Source organism: Cervus elaphus, chromosome 30 (assembly GCF_910594005.1).
Source record: "Cervus elaphus chromosome 30, mCerEla1.1, whole genome shotgun sequence".
In the NCBI taxonomy this organism is placed as follows: Eukaryota; Metazoa; Chordata; class Mammalia; order Artiodactyla; family Cervidae; genus Cervus; species Cervus elaphus.
The window spans coordinates 23006565-23016463 of record NC_057844.1 but is presented as its reverse complement, the minus strand read 5'-3'; the positions used below and the strand labels follow the sequence as shown (position 1 = coordinate 23016463).

General features: G+C 45.6%; 1 long non-coding RNA gene across 1 annotated transcript in view; it reads right to left on the bottom strand.

Moving 5' to 3' along the window:
• Nucleotides 1-1778: 1778 nt before the first annotated feature.
• LOC122686942 overlaps nucleotides 1779-9899 on the bottom strand; it is a 48185-nt gene continuing 40064 nt past the window's right edge. Inside the window, exon 3 of the long non-coding RNA XR_006338956.1 lies at nucleotides 1779-2375. This is a non-coding gene — a long non-coding RNA (uncharacterized LOC122686942). The remainder of the gene's footprint in view (nucleotides 2376-9899) is intronic.

Sequence of the window (9899 nt, the reverse complement as noted above, 5' to 3'; positions counted from 1 at the left end):
GTCATAAAGAATAGGACATGACTGAGCTACTGAGCACACATGCAAACCAAACTCCAAGTAAAAGATAAATATTGTTAGGCTACAATTTAAAAATTATTTCTATTATTCATTTAATTCTCACAATTCTCTATATCTGTTTCATGAGTGAAAAAATGGGGACTTCAAAACTCGCCAAAATGACACAGCTGAAAACCAGCAAAGTCAAGAGAAGAGCCCCAGTTGTCCAACCCAACATCCTCCCTTGTGGTATTTAGTACAACCCAGCAAAGAGAAGGTCCTGTCGAGCCTGGCAAGAGCTGTGTCCATGCGACTCCAGGGTCAGAGCCGGACTGCAGCTGGCGTGGTGGATGGTAATGTTTAACTCCTCCATAAAGAAGTAAAAGCTCTTTGGGAAGGGATGAGATTTCTGGACAGTATTAAGGAAACAACTGACGTTAGAAACCAGTGGAATCAACGGACAAGAATGTACCATTTTCTCCAGCAATATCTGGCTCTCCCGTTTAAAAGCAGAGAACACAGATAGTTGATCTCTCTCGATTTGCTGGAAAATGGCAAAGGACAAGATGGACCAGGGAGACTAGGGTCTGGGGGAGAGGCTTCTGTCTTAGCGTCTGGGCTCAAGAGGGAGGCAGCAAAGTCAGAGGGAGGGTGGAGCAAAAGAGAGCAAGAAGGGCCTTCCCTGGTGGTTCAGCATCTAAGAGTCTGTGCTTCCAATGCGGGGGGCCTGGGCTCAATCCCTGGTCAGGGAACTAGACCCCACATGCTGCAACTAAGACCTGCTGCATCCAAATTAAATAAATCAATAAAAATATTTTTTAAATAAATAAAGAGAATAAAGGGAGAGCTACAGGGACAAGATACCTGTATGAGACTGAAGAACAAGTTTCCTGGGAGAAAGGAAAAAAGGGAAAGTATTAAAAGGATTAACACCTGCTGACAGAGAGTAGAATAGATGTCCAGACAACATCCTGTAAGGAATCTTAGATAAATCTTAGATAAATTAGAAACGGTTAAGTCAATTAAGTAATTTATTTGTACCATTACATTTCAAGGAGAAAGAGGAAAGCTGGAAACTGCAACTCACTTCTTGTTGTTACCTGAACCACCATTCTTAGGAGATTCTTAAAAATTCTGATTAAAGATCATTAAAAGATCATAAATTCCTCCAGGTAACAGATTGCTTTCTGTGAAGCACTCAATTCTTTTTTATTTTTCCTAAAACAGGGAAGAGGAAGATGGTTAAAATTAGCTACCTTTTTATAATGCATTTGCTGAAACTAATTGGTAATTATTTTTTACCATAAGCAGTTGGTGTGAGAGTGTTGATAATATATTTACAATATAAACTTAGCATCATTAATGAGATTGTCATTTCTATGAAGGATGGACAGGGTCAGAGGCTGTCCTCTTTATGACAGGGAGTTGCTGTTTCAGTTCTGGGCTGGAATGATAGGAGTTAGAAAACTTAAGAAACAGCCCTGCAGTTAATAATGCATGTCATGATATGTATTTGAAGAGCAGTAATAGATAGAGTTTTTCAAGAATTTCCGGATAGCAAATGAATCATTTTTATCCTAACGGCTAAAGTTTGAGTATTTTAAATACCTATTAACATAAAAGGTGGCTTCTTTACAGTAAAGTATTGACTTGGATAGAAGCTCCCTGATTCTCTGATAATAAGTGTATCTTCCCATCCTGACTTTTAAGCAGTTTAATATTAGCCTTCTCCTTTCTAAATTCCCATATTTGGATTCAGAGTGAGACTCTCTTTTCACTTCTCGTTTAATCAACATTGGCACCAAACTCCCCTCTGTCAGCTTGATATTCAGCTCTGGTCTGACCTAATTCTCTCAGGCAATGAACTCAGTTACTCCCCGCAGCTGGTCAAAAAGAGTGAGGGAGGAGACAGGAGAGATACCAAGCCTTCCTTGTGGCGGGCTGCATTAGGGGATCAGCCTAATACATTTAGGGGCTTTGATCACATTCCAAGGACAGTATAAAGTGTCTGCTTAGTCCCCGCTGCCCCACGATTGAGTTTGACTCGATCTCACTCCTCCTCCCCAGTTTTGCAGACGAACCCTCTCTGGTGAAGTGGGGTCGAGGTGGATTTTCTGCCACTTCGAGTGGTTCCTAACCCTCATGTGTCATTTCCCAGTGCCCTTTCAAGCACTGGAGTGTCTGATGGTGCCTGTGAACCCTGGTTCCTGGTGTAGACATTTCTGCAGTCCTGCTCTCACCCCTTGATCACGCTGTGGCACCTTCCTTAAACAGAAGACTGTCCTTTCAGTTCCATCTTCCCTGGACCCTATGCTTCTTCTCTCTGCTTGCTGATAGGATGTGTCCCACCTGGCCACCTTCACAGCAGTGTGGAGACTCTGTGGAAATCAAAATGCATAGCAGAGTTGAAATTTTCATCTTATTTAATACAACTCTGGTTGGGGAAAACCTAGTCTAGCCTTGCTGTCTATAACTAATTTTATTTAGTTCTAGGACTTTATTCCCAAGTGAAAGTGGTTCAGTTGTGTCTGACTCTTTGCAACTCCATGACTATACAGTCCATGGAATTCTGCAGGCCAGAAATCTGGAGTGGGTAGTTTTTCCCTTCTCCAGGGGATCTTCCCTACCTAGGGATCAAACACAGGTCTCCTGCATTGCCAGCGGATTCTTTACCAACTGAGCCACAGGGAAGCCCAAAGATCCTATTCCCAAGGATGGCCCCCAAAGTATAACTTCGCTTGGCTAAGGACTGAATGGCCCACCCAAAGTCCATTCTTCCATTCTTTCTTACTCAAAGCACTCCAGTTTTATTCCAGTCATAAAATACCCAACCACAATGTCTGCCTCCCAGCTTTCCTTGCAGTAGGTATGAACCTGTAACTAGAGTATGAAAGGGAGGATCTGCCTGAGAAAGAATCTGCCTGCTACGTAGGAGACCCGGGTTCCGTCCCTGGGTCGGAAAGATTCCCTGGAGGAATCTTTAAAGCACTGCGTGTGACTTCTAGATTAGCCCTTTCCTGTAAGATAACTCAGCTTGAGGTACATCCCTTACTCCTCACCTCACTTCAGCCTCCTGCCTAAAATGTAGGAGTTCTCAGATGACTTGCTTACTGTATCTGTATTGCTTCATTCTTACTCTTTGCAGCCCCATGGACTATAGCTCACCAGGCTCCTCTGTCTATGGAATTTTCCCAGGCAAGAACTCTAAAATAGGTTGCCATTTCTTCCTCCAGAGGATCTTCCCAACCCAGGAATCAAACCCTGTTGTGACTCCTGCATTGGCAGGTGGATTCTTTACCTGCTAATTCTTTACCATTAGCACCACCTGGGAAGTCATTGTTTCTATAACACAGGTAAACCAAAGATAGTCTCTGAGATGTCATAAAGTATATAGACAAACTTCAAATTACCACAAAAACCTGCTAGTCCTGAAGGTAGTTAATACAGTAACTTTTCCAGGGACCTGGAATCTAAGAGAAAATATTTCGAAATCACAGCAGCATAAAAAGAATGGTATTTACACTAAATATAATCTCATATATAATGATATGATCACAACTTTCCTTCTCAGTTGTTTGACCTGTGGAATAAACCAGAATTCTGCTGTAAATTGCACAGCATGTTGGTGATCACTTGAAATGGGTGAATAATTGGAGACTGAAACCCTCCGAAACAATCTTTTCAAGCTTATTAGCTATATTGTAATATGTGAGTGGTTGTAGTGATGACACGAGCTACCTATCAAAGATTCAGGCTTCCCTCTACACAGTAGAGTTATGGGCAAGAAGTGGCAGACTTTGTGTCTACATGGTCCATCCTGGCTCAGTTCTGGGTATAGGAATATAGACGGAGAGCCTTGAGTCACTCAGACCTGGCCCATGGAAACCTGCCTCTTATCTTCCGAGCTCTTTCATCTTCCATTGTCTGGCTGGAAGTGAACAATTGAGGCACCAGCAGAGGGGGAAGCCAAAGAAAGAGCCTGGGTCCCTGAAACACTCTCTGGAACACAGAGGCATCATCTTAAACCAATCTCTTACAAAGTGAACTTTGTGCTAAATCAGTGACAAGCGGGGATTTGCCTGTCATCACAGTCAGCTCTGGCTTAATTAACACGCTGGCTGAGGCCCTTCTGGTCCTCTCAGGGCGAGGCTGTCTTTTCACTAAGATAATTGACAAGAGGGCTTCCCTGGTGGCTCAGATGGTAAAGAATCTGCCTGCCACATAGGAGACCTGGGTTCCATCCCTGGGTCGGAAAGATTCCCTGGAGGAGGAAATGGCAATCCACCCCAGTATTCTTGCCTGGAGAATCCCATGGACAGAGGAGTGTGGTGAGTTACAATCCATGAGGTGGCAAAGAGTCAGACAGGACTTAGTGACTAAACAACAACAAATTGACAAGAAGGCTCTTTCCGTGACTCCCCTCCATTTCCCTTTTCTTCACATTTTCTCTTTGACATTTTCCCTTTAACATCTCTTTCGAACCACTTATCAATCCATGAGAGACTGAGTCTTGGTTTTCTTCTTACAGAGGCTGCTGCTGCCAGGAGCTGACTTCAGGGGCGCAGGAAGTGGAACGGGGAAGAGGTGGGGTCCCCTGAGGGCATGGGTCTCCTTCAACAACTACACTTCTCCAGTGGTTGTTGTCCAGTCACTCAACTGTGTCCCACTCTGTGACCCCATGGACTGCAGCATGCCAGGCTCCCTGTCCTTCACCATCTCCTGGAGCTTGCTCAAACTCATGTTCATTGAGTCGGATGTAATCCAAACATCTTGTCCTCTGTCACTCCCTTCTTCTCTGCCCTCAATCTTTCCCAGCATCTGGGTCTTTTCCAGTCAGTCCACTCTTCTTTTCCACCCCAAGACCACCTGAGTCACCCTCCAGGGCCTGGATGTCAATGCTCTGCTGAGGTCAGGAGGGAGGCCTCTTTGCAAGAGTAACTCCTGGAGTCTTTCTGCAAAGGACAGAGCCAGGGGCTTGCTGCAGAGAAGCCCTAAGAATACCCGGGAAAACAAATCCCCTTGTGCTCAGGATCAGGTGGTAATTGACAGAAGTCCTCAAGGGGTCTGATGTGGAATTTTCTTTACTTTCTTTTTTTAAATTCACCTGATGTTCCCTGAGGCTATGCCAATGCATAATTACCCATTTCCGTTCTCCCAAGGAGAATCAATCACAGTACAAAAACGGTAGCAGGCTCCTTTATGTAATATCCCTGGAATTTAGGTCATGGCAATGTTCGAGTTCCATTTTATGAATAGGGAACTTGCCGGAGAAACAGCACCACATTTTATTGCCTTTTTTGTTGTGTTCCTGAGTATGTACAAGTTTGGGAGGCAGAACAGAGCAAGTCTGTTCCCAAGTGTGTACGTGAGTGCACATGTACATGTTGTGTGCGAGTGTGAGCTTGAGTGTGGCCCTATGTGTTTCTGGACCAGTGGTCATGACGAGCGTCTGGAGACGGTTTGGGGTCTGAAATCGAGTTGGTTGTGGATTCTGTGTATATGACATTAAGAGTCAGGACCTCATTGTATTATTTCACAACTAGGGCAACGTTGTGTCTACCACTGTGTCTATCCCAGCTCCAACAATTACCAGCTGTGAAACTTTGGGCAGAGCGTTTAACCTCTCTGTTCTTCCATTGACTCTTCTGAGATATGGGAATTGTAATGACACCTGCTTCAGAGGGTTGTGAGAGGATAACAGGATTTGAGTCCATTCTAATGAGGTGGATGAACCTAGAGCCTACTATATGGAGTGAACTAAGTCAGAAAGAGAGAGAGATATCGTATATTAACGCATATGTATGGAATCTAGAATGATGGTACAGAGGAACCTATTTGCAGGACAGCAATGGAGACTCAGACATAGAGAACAGACTTGTGGACACAGAGGGGGAAGAAGAGGGTGGGAAGAATTGAGAGAGTAGCATTGAAACATAAGCATTACCATGTGTAAAATTAGATAGCAGGTGGAAATTTGCTGTATGATGCAGGGAACCTGAGTCTGATGCTCTGTGACAACCTAGAGGGGTGGGATGGGTGGGAGGTAGGAGGGAGATTCAAAAGGGAGGGGACATGCCTATACCTATAGCTGATTCATGTTGATGTATAGCAGAAACCAACACAATATTTTAAAGCAATTATCCTCCAATTAAAAATAAATAATTAAAAAAAAATCCTTAGCACAGTGCTGTAGCAGTAACCCTCAATTGACATGAGCTAATAATGATGACAATTAGAAAAAGATTGCATGGTCTACTGAGGAGGTTACTATCTTCATCACAAGAGACCTCCTAAGGCTCGTCCATGTTGAATAGTCTATGAATCTCTACAGGGGCTTCCTCTGCCATAAAGTAAGGGTGATGTCCCCTTATCTACCTTTCTGGGTTCTTGTCGACCAGTGCAGCGGTATCTGTGGATCTCCTGGCCTACAACATAAAACGTGGCTGAAGGCCAGATCTGGTCTCCCATCACCAGTCGCAACTCCTGCATGAAACCATAACCATGACTCTTTACACATACGAGGTGCCCAGAGGCTGAAAAGAGCTTAGCAGTCAGAACGTTCAAGGAACTCTCCCATTTTAAATACTCTCACTTATTGTTCCTGCGAATATTCTGACCCCTGTTGGAACACATGTCTCAAGCTTTAACTTAGAAGGTTTGATAACTCTAGTTAGCATCTTGGACCTCCTAGCCAGTTATCAGTAGTCCTGCAGGGCTGAGAAGAGAGAACAAACTGGCTTAAATTAAACAGGTAGAAAGAAGATTGAGTTAGGCTATGTGTTTATTTTAGGGAATAAAGAAAGTTAAAAACCACCTCATTGTTTTCCAGCTCCATCATTTCTTTCACTTGCTCTTGTCTCTCAACATGAAATCCTTTGGCTCTATCATTAAGAAATTGTGTTTGAGTCATTCTCAGAGGTCTAGTCCATGATGAGGGTACCACATCAATTAAACAATTAACTACCCCTTTCTAAAAGTTTCGGTCCAACATCAGCAAAACCTGCCTTCCAGCTTGAAATTCTTCCAACCCATTAACCAACAGATGGCATTACTGACGCCTCTGAGATACACACACACACACACACACACAGACGTACACACCTTCCCCATGAGTGAATATACAGTTGGGCTTGGGTGTTAGTAGCACAATGAACTTATCAAGCAACAAAGTGGGTGGCAGGGAGAGAGAGGAGTTTGAAAAAGGGTCGCCCCCCTCTTTGGCTCCCACTCCCAGTTAAGGAGTCCAGGGCATTTAAGGTCTCACATTTCCATGCGAGAGGGAAACAGTACTTGATGAAATGTAGCCTTTGAACAGGAAATGGGAGGGTCGTCAGTTTGGGCTGGAACACATGTAGAATAATCGCAATGACATTGCCTTTGCTGGTGTCAGAAGCCTATTTGTCAAGCAGCCTGTGGAATGATGCCCGGGCACGGTCTTTAGATGCTGCCTCCTATGGAGAGGAGGGAACGACCACAAAAAAATCCCCTGCCGGCCCACCCAAGTCCGATAATTAGCCCGACTGCAAAACATGCAGGCACGGGGCACGGCAAACCTTTTAGGGGTCCTTTATCAGGCCCTGCCTTTATCCAGAATGAGGTTAATTTGCTCTTATTTCAACCGGCTCCTGCCCAGAGAACAGGGAAGGGAGGGGAAAAAAAAAGAAAGGAGAATGAACCGTCAGCGTTATTGAAAAGGTTCCTGATTAGTCACACTCACTCGCGGGCCGGGGCCTTGCCAGACACCGCAGCACTCATTAGCAGACCTGAGAACTGGCGTGTCTCCCACGGCTGAGCACCAGCAGCCTCAGGGGGCCTGCACAGCCCTGCTCTCCCACACCCTGCAGTGAGAAAGGCCAGTTTGGGCAGGCCTGGGTGCAATCAACTCTTGCAGATGCTAAGTGAATCTGTTTTATGCCCTGTGTTGCATCGCGTATAATTATCCCTGAGTTCAGCTGGTGTGGAAACCTAGGTAACATGGCTCCCTATCCCCCTGAAATGGTTACCTGACTGGGGTCGCCGTCTTCTCCCCCAGGGTCCCTTTGGAGGCCCCAAGAGCTGGGCATGTACGTCGTTTACCAGCCTTGCGCCTCTCATATCCGGCTACAGTGGTGAGCCCTGCTCATCCAGAACTGGAAACACTTCTTTTCCTTGTCTGAGTGATACTGTCAATTATAACTCAAATGTACATTGCAGACTGGTGGAGGGCTTAGGCCGCTGAAGATGATGAAGCCAACTTGTTTGCAGGATACAAGGGTGGGCTGTGGAAATGGTCCATTTCAGTAACCATGGTAATGGGGAAACTAAGGCTGAGAGTCTGGAGGACTCACTTGAAAATGTAAAGCAAAAAAAAAAAAAAAAAAAAGAAGCCAGGAAATGTCTCTGGTGGTCCAGTGTTTAAGAATCTGCCTTGCAATACAGGGGACATGGGCTCAATCCCTGGTCAGGGAACTAAGATCCCCCATGCCATGAAGGAGCCGGGCCCACAAGCCACAACTACTGAGCCTGCAAGCCACAACTAAGACCCAACGCAGTCAACTGAATAAGTACTTAGAAGAAGAAGAAGAGAAGCCAGGCTCCCGCTTTTCTGTTCATTTTCACTCCATTTGTTCGAGCCGCAATCCCATAGGAGAAGATGCTACTTCTAGGCAGGACACTAAAGAGTTCTTCCCTTTATGAAAACATCTGTCTCAGAATCCTAACTCCACAATGTCCAAACAAAACTGACCCATACGATCTGGCTGCTGTTCGTGGGCTCCAGACTCTCCACCGGGAATCTGGAAGCAGAAAGGGCCGGGCCAGGACACTGTAAGTGACCATCAGAGGCACTGAACGCAGCAGATCACCACCCATTCCTCAGCGCGAGTGGAGCCGTGCATGAGGGGCTCCGGTGGGGAGAAGTAACTCTTATCTCCCAGCTCAGTGGCGATCTGCCATGGCTCCTGCCGGAATCACTATAGAGAGCGATTCCAGGGCTTACATTATCTGATATGCACTGATATGCATATTAGCTTAGATTTATGGTAACTACAAAAAGTGACCCTGGCCCTGAAAGAAATCCAAGTGGTGATTAAGAACCATCCTTAACAGCTCAAGTATGACTCAAAGCACTCGCCCTCCATCTCTTCAGGCTGCAGACGCCTGCACCCTGGCTTCGGGGAGACCTCTGTGTCTCTGTAATGATCTGGGCGAGTGTGGTAAGACCTTGGGGAAATTCCTGTGAGTTTCTCGAGTTTTCAAAACTCCCCGCAAAGCTGCTAGACGACGCTTCATCTGAAGGAAGCATGTTGGCAAACTCAGAGTTAATGTGTGAAGGGCAGTTACCAGGATGGACACTTAGCCCCCGGCAGTCCCCCTCCTTCCAGAGGGGATGTGAAAGGCAGAGCCCTTGGCTGTTACCTGGTGTGGCCTGGAGATGGGGTGGGGGGTAGAGAGGGGGCCAGTTGTCCAATCTCTCCCTCATGCTGTTTCTGAGTCAAAACAGTTAGTGCTTAAGACAGGAGATCAAGCTAAAAGAAGAGCTCACTTGACCTCAAAATGAATGTGCTAAGGAGTCTCCTGGGACAAGTACAACCTCCCCACCCCAACCAGGGCAGGGCTCCTTGGCCAGTATGACTATTCATGACCACAGTGCCAGCTAAAGCCTGACTACCGCATGTATTGCAAATCCATGAACACCAAGGAAAACCTCCTTTGCTTCCAATTTTTACACGAGTTGCTTTCACAAGGGACGTGATAATAATAGCTGGCAATTTCTGAACACCTTTCCTAGGCACCATTTTCAGTGTGTTGACTCTGTCAGCTTCCCTCACGACCTTAGGAGGAAATATCTTTTCTCATTTCCATGTGAAAGCCCATACACTGAGAATTCCCGGTTACACAGTTGGCAAGTGGCAGAGCTGGGA